Below are 10,037 nucleotides of genomic sequence, written 5' to 3'. Positions count from 1 at the left end.
GTTCATCCTTTAGGGGAGAGCTGGCTTATTTAGCAATGCTAGTGGTTTCTCCCAATTCTGGGAAGTGCGCGGTGGGCCGCTTTGCTGTTAGGGAGGACCTACATTAGTATCTGTTTCTGCTCAACGACAGAAATCTGGAGAGGATTTTTGCCTTTAGGAAAAAAGAGGAAAAGTGAAAACAGCAGCAGCGCGGTCCCACCGATCTCCTTCCCCGGGAACTCCACTCCTCATCTCAGCGCCAAGCCACCACCGCTTTGACCTGTGTGTCTGTGCTTTACTTGATTTATTCTGTGCCTCCCTTAGCAAGACGTGTCCTAAGCTATCAGTAAAGCCCACAAGAGGTTATGTTTGAGGTCTGGCAATGCTCAAAAACTTTTCCCTGTAAATGAATGGTAGTTGCTTCTTCACTTTACGCCATTTCAACTTCTGAAGGGTTTCCTAGGAACACGCTCTATCTTCACATGGTGCGGAAAACCTGTATCCCAGATCAAGAACAGAGTACAGGTAAATAGGAAGAAGTGGATGACAGACGTTCTTTAAATGCTTGGTTCAAGACAAAGTTGTATTTCTGGCCTTAGGAATCAGTCCTCCATTCTTTGCTTCAGAAGTTTATCACCCTGAAAATCAGGTATCTCTGAGCAGTTCAGTTGCCATTTTTAATGGATTTAAAAAATTCTGCTGAAGTTCTCCCACACGCTAGATTCTTCACTATATGTTTCTTGTTAGATGGACTCAGTATGTTTTAGCTTTTGCTTGTTAAAGTTATTTACGTGGCCTAAGGTCAAATAGTGTTGTTCCACATTTTGCTTGACTGAAACGTCGCTGGACTCCATTGTTTTTATAGGAAAAGATCAGTTTCAATGAGGTGGTAGAGAACTTCACTTCTAATGTGTCTGTTTAGCAATACATTCACCAGGCGTTCAAATCTTCTGGAGAAGATATGAAACAATGAGGTCTGTGTCTGGAGTTTCAGTGTGGTGGTTCCTGATGTGAGCGGGGCTGGTTCGCACGTTGTCATGCTCACACACCAGCAAGGGAGAAGGTCAAGCGTAACATTCTTTCCAACAGAGGCAATGGAGCGGTGGCTTTGCTCGCTCGAGAATTATGTAAGAAATTGAGATGTCTGGAGGTCATCGATGGTAACCGGAGGAGAAAATTGAACTGAACAGGCTGCTTCCACTTAGCGAGGCTCCTCTAGGAGATTATTTACAAGTCTCGGAGTCCAGCTCTGGTAGAGCTCAGTTTCACAGAGTTAGAGAAAAGCTGTAAAATAAGCTTAAATCAGCCCATCCAACATTTGAAAGGGCAAGGGACGGGGGAAGGGGGAAGGAACAAAAGGGGGAGGGAAGAAAGAGGACTCATTCCAAAATCCGCTTAATTTATTCCTTCCCTCCTCATCTTTGTCTCCTTGGCTCTCATCTCTTTCACCATGAAGTCTGCAAGTAGAGCAAAGGGGGGTGAATAGCCAAAATGGTAGCCATCTCTGCTGTTCTGGTAGCAAAGCCTCTGGACTTAGGCGGCCATTTTCCCTTGGATCATGGATGTCCGAAGTCACATTCTATTAGCTCAGCGGCACATGCAAAATAATAACCATAAACCCAGAAATGTGCTGTGGAATTTTCTCCAGCTCTCTTAACGAGCTTTGCAAAGCTCCTCTGTCAAGGAGAGCGGGGAATGTGTAATTTCAAACACATTTTTAATAGTTTCTCTTGGCTCTCCCCGAAGAAGAGGGAGGCATGCTGACGCGGCTGTAGGAGAGGCAGCAACTTTACAAGAGTAATGTTAAACAAATCACCCAGGTGCTAGTAGCACTTGGAAAGCATGGGGAGCTGCCTGGGAAGCTGGGGCTCATCATGCAGAGAACAGCGCTGCAGTCTGATGGGAGGCTCTGGAAGTCAAGCCAGTGTGGCATACGGCAGGTTCAAATGCAGATAGGTGCCTTCTGAGCTCTCTGTCCAAATCATTCTCAGGTGCTTCTACTTCCCGAAGTCCATTTTCCTCTTACACCCAAGCGAGATTTTGTAAAAGAGACGAAAGTGGTAGAAAGAGTGGAAAATGGAAGCAGGTGCCAGACCACCAAGGAACATCAGTTAGGATGCCCGGAGCTCTACAGCCAAGGACGTAGCAGCAGATAGATTCATGGTGTAACTCAGTGTCTTAGACACATTGCTGAGGACTCGGAACTCCTGGAGATGGGGTGAAGGAGGTGTATGACTCTTGGGTTTCTCTTGCTCAAGAACCCCAAAAGGACTTATCAGAAAGACGTGAAGAACTGACAAAAAAAAAAAAAATCTTATGCTCAGGATAAAAACAGTCATAGGGAGAATTCTGTGCCCTCCAGCCTCTCTCCATTTTTGCACTGGTATTGTAAGTACCTGACCATAGTTTCCTAACTGAAAATCAGAACTCATGCTAAAATAGTAGGTCGGAATATTTGATATCAAGACAATTTTGAAAAAAATCTGTGACTACGGTTATTGTAATACAGATTTCATTCAATGAATCTATTGAAGTCATTATGTCTATCAAATTAGGAAATGCTAACTTGAAAAACTTTCCTATTTTTTATCCAATGATCGGTAATGGCAAAGTGATTTCCTCATGATCAGCGTCAATGTTTTTAAGGGAGAGAGGAAATGGAGATTCACTGAATCAGGGGGCTAAAAAAGATGCCGGGGATCATCCATTTCAAGCCCCTTGTTTTACAGATGGCGAGACTGGAGATGACAAAATCAGGGGCTGAGAAACTCAGGGCCCCCCATTTCCAAGCTCTGTGTAATTTCTACCACCTTCTGCAGCCCGCTGTGTATCTGCTTTATGGGGGCCAGTTCTGCTTGGAGGGGTTCCGCTGCCGGCCATCATCCTCTCCCATTTCTGTCTGCCATGGCAAGACAGTGAGCTTCTTCCTCGACTCCCAGACTTTTAGCGGCATTGCCGCTCAAGTGGGATCCCGAGGAAGGAAAATGCTGAGTGGGGTCTGGCCTTGGTACAAGTAGGCTAATCACAGTGAGTGGCTGGTAGGAGCTGTGAGAAAGACACGAGCTCCCTGCAGTACCATTTTCCTCCCAGCCCTGAGCTTACCCTCCCAGTCTCCTTTAGGTCATCTATTTCTTCCCTGACAAAAACATCTGGTTGTTTCCAAACTGAAATTTTTATGCATTTCAACTCATGTAGGAATGTCGAAAAGCTGCTCTGAAAAACACAGCTCCTCCCTGTGCCAAACCAGTTGGGCTGGAATGAACAACTGTTGTTATAAATCTCCACTCTGCCTCTTCAACAGCCCCAGAAGGTACAAAATAGAATGTTTCATGAGACTGGCCAGACGGATTGAATAAGACCTGCCCAGAGGAGCCGTGTGCGTGAGGAGTACGGAAACACCCCTTTCTCTCCCCTCTCCTCTGTCCTCTGACTCTCTCTCTCAGACAATTTCTGGAACCGTTGGCAAGAGGACAGCATGTCGGGGTTCTCTGTGTTCACAACAAATTCTTTTGTGTCCTTAAGTGGAAAAATATTTTATGACATGGCAGAGAAACTGCTCGTTCTATGAGTGATTCACAAAGAAAACTCAGCGACCTAATGATGTGTGTCCTCGCCAAGACCCAGACAGGGAAAGGGAAAAAAAAAAAATTAAAAAAAAAAAAAGTGGCTCAGAATCAAAAGGCCGAGAGGTACTTTAGAAGTCATTGAGGATGCGAGGCCACCTTTCCACTGAGAACTTCCCACCATGGGCTGTGGAGTCGCCTCATTGGCTGCCTGTTATTTCAAACCCGTTCCATAGGGATCCTTGTCCACGGGGTCACACACCTGCCCCCGAATTCCATGCACAAGACCTCCCGTCCCCTTGGGCCTTGTTTGTGTGATCTGCTCGCTGTTTCCTAGCGGGGTGTGCTCTCATCAAGACGGTCCGTAGCAGCTCTTGGCGCTCCATATAGTTAAGGGCTAGCAATAAAGGGTCCTCACGTTCCTAGAGTCGGAGGGCATGGATCGGATGGAGGACATCCGAGGAAACACCTAGCTCCATTCACCTCGCACCGCAGGATTTCTTTCTGCAAAGTATCTGTCCGCAGATGACTTTGACCGGGCCTTGCCCCCCTAGGGAGCTCACTACCTCACAAGACAGTCCGTGTCCTCAAAGGGCTGCAATTGCTAGGAAGTGCTTCGTTCTCTTGTTGAGCAAGTCTGTCTCCGTCACTCGGACTTCTTCTGCAACACGTCTTCCTTCTTTTTGACAAAGGGTCCTTTCAGTATTTGAAGAGAGCACTCACATTTCTCCAGCTCTTTTTCCTAAGCAACACATCCTATTTTTGCAGCCATTTCTCATACTCTTCAGAACACTGCTCTGTTTTCCACCTCTGCTTACCTTCTAGTTATTCTTAATTCTCGGATCTTTTTGATTTTCTGAAATCACGCCAACCCGGGTCTCCTCCATTCTATTCTTCTGTGATTTATTTTCGGAGACTAAATCTAAGACTACCTTTTTTTTTTTTTTCTTGTGTTAAGGTTCATGCCACCAAGTTCAGCCAATATTCGAGATGGTTGATGGTGTGTTGAATCCTGAATCTGTTGTCTATGGCACTGGCTATCTCTCTTGATTTGTTTTCCCTTGCAAACAGTGAAATTGTCTTTCTTCATAAAAGTCACTGATGAAAACAGTTAAAGCTCAGAAACAAGTCTCTAGACATTATCAGGCCATTACTCGCTCTTCAGATTCAATTGTTTGCCAGTTTCAGGTCCCACCAGACTTGCTCTCATTCAGCCTGCATTTCACTGTCTTTTCTTTTTTCTTTTTCTTTTTTTAAAGATTTTATTTATTTATTTGAAAGAGAGAGACCACAAACGGGAGAGGCAAAAGGAGAGGGAGAGAGAGAAACTCAAGCCGACTCTGCGCTGATCTCACAAGCCTGAGATCCTGACCTGAGCTGAAACCAAAGTCGGACGTTTAACGACTGTGCCACACAGGCGCCCCTTCACCATATTTTCTATACAAATCCTGCTGGGTGTTTTGTCACATGTTTTGCTGAAACCGTGTATCATGTCCACTGCAGTTTCCTCCTCTATCAACACAGAGACGCTGTCAAAAATGGAACTAAATCTAGCGCAGGAGTCGAACGCCGTAGAAGCTTTCCTTCCTATATGCTCTTCTTGTGAACCTGCTCGGTTAGCTACCTTTGCTGCTGCCCTCCTCCTTGAATTCCCTTTGGGGACCCCTTTCTTCTGCATTCAGAGCTCCAAGATGCCTTGGTGGACCATCAAAGAATTCATCTGACCCACCTCCTAAATCGCGGGAGCTTGCCTTCTAGGATCTGCATTTCAAGGGCAGCCCTCCGTGCCTCAACCCAAGAGTGCAAAAGGAAACTTTGTGGCAACACCAGGGACTGGTGTGATCACATCCGGTGTCTGCTGACTCTGGAAAGCTGGCATTCTCATCACCCTCTCCTTGTGCCTCTGGCAGCTCTCCCCATGCAACCGAACCTCGAGCCCCAACATGGCCTACAGGCATGCCTGTCACACAACGGGAATCTAGGAGGAGGCTCAGGACAGGCTTCGTTTAGCCAGGACTGAAAATGGCCTCAAGGGATTTTTCTTTTCCCTTCTCAGTTCTTTTCTAAACAATGCTAAGTTAGGCCAGTTGGGGTTTTAAAAACTTCCCCCTCTTGTTTTCCTTCTTTTCTTTCTTTCTTTCTTTCTTTCTTTCTTTCTTTCTTTCTTTCTTTCTTTCTTTCTTTCTTCTTTCTTTCTTTCTTTCTTCCTTTCTTTCTTTCTTTTTCTCTTTTTTAAAGATTTTATTTATTTATTTATTTGACAGAGAGAGAGACAGCCAGCGAGAGAGGGAACACAAGCAGGGGGAGTGGGAGACAAAGAAGCAGGCTCCTAGCAGAGGAGCCCAATGTGGGGCTCGATTCCAGGATCCCGGGGATCGCGCCCTGAGCCGAAGGCAGACGCTTAACCAAGCCACCCAGGCGCCCCTCCTTGTCTCTTTTTTCAACACTCTTCTTCACTCGCAGCAAGCAGAGGGCTCGTTTATTCATTCATTCAAAGAGTCATTAAGCACCTACTATGTGCCAGTCTGAGGTAGGCACTGGGGATTCAGAGGGGAGCCATGCGCAGCGAACCCTGCCCGCGGGAAGTCACCAGTCCAAGCAAGCATGTGAGATGGGGTCATGGGAAGGCTCGGGCCACACCTCAGTCTAGCGGTCAGGGTAATGATGTGGGTCGTAACAGGACGGTGACAGCTTGAGTGCACCTCAGAGCCTAAGAGAAGACAGCTGTCCCTGGGAACCATGCCCAGAGTTATGTCCCTCCAAACACCTCCGAGTCTCCCCAAAGGGTCCTGTGTGTATTTTGGGAAAGAGATCTAATCGGATCTCATTCCATAGCCCATCTCAGTTTAAACCCTGGGGCTGTCACAGCCTCTGTTTATCTACAGAATATTTACCTACCTGTGGGATGATTTATTTTTGTAGGGGAACTGTCTGGAAAGCGTCTTTCTCATTGCTGGAATTGCCAGGTTCCCCCCCTTCCCGCCCCCGCGTCTCCCCTTCCTCTTCAAAACACCAGCTATGCCTCCTAGGGCCCCAAAAGTTGCCTGTTGGAATTAGAATTTCTGGTTGTTCTATCCCAAGGGCTTTGGATTTGAGAAACTGGGGCCGGGAAACGTGTTTTTGACGACCGTAAGCAAGGCTCCCTTTCCGCGGCCCAGCGGGATCGCTGGGGGCCCGCCTTCCAGCCCCGTGTTCTGCCCTGGCTCGCCCCCCGGCACGTGGAGCCCTGGGACCTGCGGAGCCCGCGCAGCCAGAAGAAAGGAAGGGGAAAAGCAGTATTATGAGCAGCGCTTTCTCAGCCTTGTCTGTCTCGGGCAGGGGTGACTGCACCCCCCCAGGACCAGCCTCGGGCCTGTCCTGCCCCCGCCTCCCCCGGGACATGGGGCGTCCTGCTGGCTGTGGCGGCACAGCCCCTTCGTCCTCCTGCCAGGTGTCCCCTCGTTCCCCGTCCCAGGCCACGCCAGGGCTCCTTCCGTCCAGAAGCCCCTGGAACGCGAGTCCGAGGCTTTGCACGGCCGCTCGGAGCGCGAGCGCCGCCCGCATCTGCGAACGTGGAAAACTGCCCGTTGCGCTCTCCCCAAACGTTTGACGAGAACTCAAGCTTCCCCCTCCGGGGGGACCCAATTTCGCCTGTTGAAACCAAGCTTTTTTCCTTCTTCGAGTCTCTCTCTCAGCCCCGGATTCACAAGGGCTGATGTCGCCGCTGCTCGCGGGCCGTGGTCACCAGCGCCCGCCCGCGAGGCCGGGCTGACGTTAGGGCGCCGGGCCCGCGTTCCCGCTCGCCGTTCTGAACGTGTTTCAGGCCTGTCACAACCCATATCCTCCCGGCGCAAAACCTGTTTTCCCTGGAAAACTCATAAAATGCGGAGCCGGTTTCTTTCAAAATGGCTTCTGTTTCACAATTCAAGTGGAGTTTTCTGTCAGGAAGTGATTAGCCATTAGGCCTTTAAGGTGGAGGGAGGGGGAGGGGAGGCGGAGGGGGGAGGGGGAGAAGGCAGAATTGGGGGGGTCTGCGCTGTCCCGGGGTCCGCAGGCCCTCGACCCGTTCCTCTGAGTCTGACAGCCTGGAATAATCGAGGCAGAACCTCCGCTCTCCACCAGGCAGTCGCTCTTCTGTTACTCTTCTGTCTGTGGTAGGGTCCTTTCTGCAGCTCTGGGCAGGGCTCCTTCCAGAAGGGACAGGGGCCAGCCTAACTAGACGGGATATACATCTGTAATGAGGCCAAGCAGCCACTGGATGTCAGCAGCCGGTGTCATTTTAGGACCACGGGGATGGGCCCGGGAACATCCCAGGCCGCCCTAGACCAGTTGGCTGCCAGGAAACCAGAAATGGAAATAGGGGGCATGGGGCTGCGGAGAGGGGGGCCCGGGTAGCCTGGAGAGGGGGCACTGCCATAAATATGCATGTCTGGGCAGTGGGGAGCGCAGATCGAACAGTAACCTCCCTACACAGGGCGCACTGGAGCATGTTTGCGAACACCCCCAAAAGGGCGGGGAGCTCCAATACACATTTGGAATTTTCATTGGAAACACATGCACAATTAACAAAAACGAAAGCCTATCTTAGAAAAAGGGAACTTGCACCTAGGCAATTAGCAAGTTGGTTCGTTTGGATTCGCTCCGTTGTGGGGCTCAAATCACCAACTCCTAATGCTGTGGCAGGGGTGCAAGTCTAGAAAGGATTTCAGATGCGTTTAGGCCCATGGAAGGCCTTCCAGATTCAGGCTGCGGGGGAGGGAGGGCAGGATGGAGGCTGGGCTTCTTAGATGTAACACCTTGTGAGTCCCAAGTTATTCCGTTTGGAAAGGGATATAGAAAGGACTCATCGTATTTTTAAACTTCTTATGATGCATATACAGAGAAGCGTGTCTCCCAGCTCAGTGAGTTTTCTCAAACTGAACACATCTGTGTAGCCAGCACCTAGCTTGCAGGAAAGCCCCCCAGCAGCCCCCCAGGAGCCCCACTCAGCTCCCTTCCAGGCCCTGCCATCTCCCTCTTAGTCGTTATAGTTTAAATTACACGTTTCTTGGCAGCCCCTAAGACGATGATCACTTATCTTGTGCCCAAACTTCAGGTCAGAGCACACGTAGGCCGGGATCCGGCTGTGTACCCTGGAGCCCTCCTCAGGCTCCCCAGGCTGTGCCTCCACTTCACTCCAACTCCCCAGAGTCTGGCTCAAATATCGTCTCCCTCAACTCTCTCCAGATTTCTCTCCCCTCAATTCCAGTGGCCCTGGGAGTTTGTAAACTCACTCAGCTTAGATGTTGTCGAAGTCCATTGGGGCTTCAGTATGGATGCCACAGACTGGGTGGCTTGTAAGCAACAGAAGCTTATTTCTCACAGTGCTGGAGGCTGGGAAGTCCGGGATCAAAGTGCCAGCAATCTGGTGTCCGGTGAGGACCTGAGTCCTGGTTCATACATGGTTGTCTTCGCCCTGTTTCCTCAAGTGGAGGAAGGAATGAAAGAGGTCTCTATGACAAGGGCATGGATCCCATTCACCAGGGTCCCACTCTCCGGATCTAATCACTTCCCGAAAGCCCCATCTCCTAACACCACCACCTTGGGGGTTAGGATTTTAACATACAAGCTCTGGGAGGATACAAACATTCAGTCCCATCCAAATATATTGAGAGCCAACCAGTACCAGGATCTCTGCTCTTGGAGAACTTAGGAACCTGTGGGGGAAAGAAAGACCAGTAAACAATAGGGTGTGGTCACTGCACAGGCCATAGTCAGCACAGGGGGGAAGAGGACCCGAAGGGGAGCATTTAGCTTGGTCTTAAGAGGTCAAGGAAGGCTTCCTAGAAGAAGAGGAGCCTAAGCAGGGACCTGGTGGACCAGCTCAGAGCCATCCACGAGAAGGAGCAGGTGGTAAGGAGACTGGGACTCAAAGCAGTGAGAACAGCACGTGCAAAAATGGGAGAAAGGTGAGAGGTGAGGTGGGAGGGATGAGCTGGGATTGGTGACTTTGTGTCCCAGTTTGCCCTGGGATAATTTCTACCTACACGTGTTGCCCCAGTTCAAAGACCACCCCCACCCCTCCTTACTTCTCAGTAGTGATTGGCTTGGACAAAAAAATGATATGGTCACTCATTCAGGCCACATCAAAGAATCCAAATTCCATCCTGAAGACCCAAGGAGCCAGCAAAGGCCTTTGAGGAGGGCAGAAACATGATCACATCTGCAGTTTAGAAATATTACTTTGGTGGCAGTAGAAAAATGTTTTGAGGAAAAGAGTACCGGAAGCAAGAGATGTTTTAGACTACTGCTTTCATCCAAGGTAGAGATGATGGTGGCCAGGGTTAAAAGATTGATGGTGATGGTGGATGATTCCGTGATATATGAGAAGTACAGAGAGGGAGGAATCACAAGGGCTTGGTAGTTTTATTTACTCCATGTTCATTAGTCATTTATATGCTGCCTTCTGAGATTTAAAACTGGATTCTGCTGGGGCCTGGCGCTTGGGTTCCAGGAACACAGAACCCTTTGGAAGAG

Source organism: Ursus americanus, chromosome 31 (genome assembly GCF_024610735.1).
Source record: "Ursus americanus isolate L20-20 chromosome 31, mUrsAme1.1.p, whole genome shotgun sequence".
NCBI lineage: Eukaryota > Metazoa > Chordata > Mammalia > Carnivora > Ursidae > Ursus > Ursus americanus.
Note: the sequence above shows the minus strand (reverse complement) of the source record.